The sequence below is a fragment of the Clupea harengus genome, chromosome 24, assembly GCF_900700415.2.
Source record: "Clupea harengus chromosome 24, Ch_v2.0.2, whole genome shotgun sequence".
NCBI classification, from domain to species: domain Eukaryota; kingdom Metazoa; phylum Chordata; class Actinopteri; order Clupeiformes; family Clupeidae; genus Clupea; species Clupea harengus.
In genome coordinates this window covers 612,532-614,042 of record NC_045175.1, presented here as the reverse complement: position 1 = coordinate 614,042, position 1,511 = coordinate 612,532, and positions in this window count along the sequence as shown.

Sequence of the window (1,511 nt, the reverse complement as noted above, 5' to 3'; positions counted from 1 at the left end):
AAAGGGAGAGAAACCTTCACTTGACAGACTTTGCTGTCAGTTCACCACAGGCTATTTATTGGTGCAAGGACTCTCTTGGGACCTTGGGTCGCAATATTTTATATTTTATCTAATATTTTTTGTATATACATTGTGTAATACCTATGCTCAATGATCGTTACCTTGAGATTGAAAGAAAACAGAGCTTTTCGTCTGGGAGCAAGCGTCTTCCAACTGTGTGTGCACTATGCAGCGCCTGATTGCTCGCCCCACCTTCGGAAGCTGCGAGTCAAGTTCCTCTCTGTTCCATAGTTTGTCCACTGTTTTGCTACAAACACTTCAATTTTCATGGCGAAAATACTCGTAGGCTTAAAACAAAGACGCCACTGGCCAACACCAAGGACGAAGATCAAAAAAGTATCCAAGCGCCAAAATACTGACACAATTTTGTAGAGACTACAGAAAACGTACCAGGTATGAATACAGAGACCAACTCGTGGAAAGGCCGACAGAGAACAATGAACAACAAATAATATACAGAGAACAACCAGGAACTGGAGGATTTCACTCCAGGTGACAACAGGTTAAGGGTGAGGAGAAGAGTCAGGAGACCATTGAAATAAATAACCAAAATCAAACAAAGGGTAAACAGGTGTATTTTTAGTACAGCATTCTCGCGGTTGGACAGAGAGCTGGACAGAGAGCAGTCGGTAGCCAGAAGAAACTGGTATATTTTATTTTATTTCAGCTACTGGTCAATGACAAATGACAATCAGGTTGATGAGGTAATTGCAGGGTGCCATCCCTTTGTCGTATTGAATTGCATTGGCTTTCATGCCAAGGCCAGGCTGACAACAACCCCACTGAGACGGGATTTGCCAATCACCGCCATAATGACTCCATCAATGATCTTAAATGACTGTGCTTCAGATTTTTTTGGGCGTACCACTGAGTTTTAGAAATACGGCTCTCGGTAACCACTGGTCCTTTGCAAAGCAAGAGGTTTCCATGTCTACAAGCACAGAGCAGCATTTTTCTCTTTCTATACCCACTGCCTCCAAAAGACCAGTGGAGATTCTGCATTTCAGGGTTAATGGGGGTGATGTCTTGTGTTAATGCTATGCAGCAGGCTGCCATCCGGGCGTGAAACACGCAGTAGCATGGGGTCAGATCTGGAGTCCTTTTGGTTTAGGGCAAATATGAGAAGACAGCACATGTTGGAACTGCCAAGGGGTTTTCAAATAAGCTTCATCCATTCAGACATGTAATAGCCTCACAATAATTGTAGCTAAGCATATTCATGGACCTTCATTATCTTTCTTTTTTTCCTGACAGCTTTTTTGTTTTGTATCTTTTCTTCCCAGGGCACTGCGATGCACCATGAAGTCTTTAATGTCTACAACAGTTGTTTCTCTTTTGTCACTACTTTCACAGCCACAAGACGCAGGGCATTCTGATTACACGACCGGGCCATCTGTATCGCCCTCATTCCGGGGCAAACGAGCAAACTAGCAGCACGGCATGAGATCTTA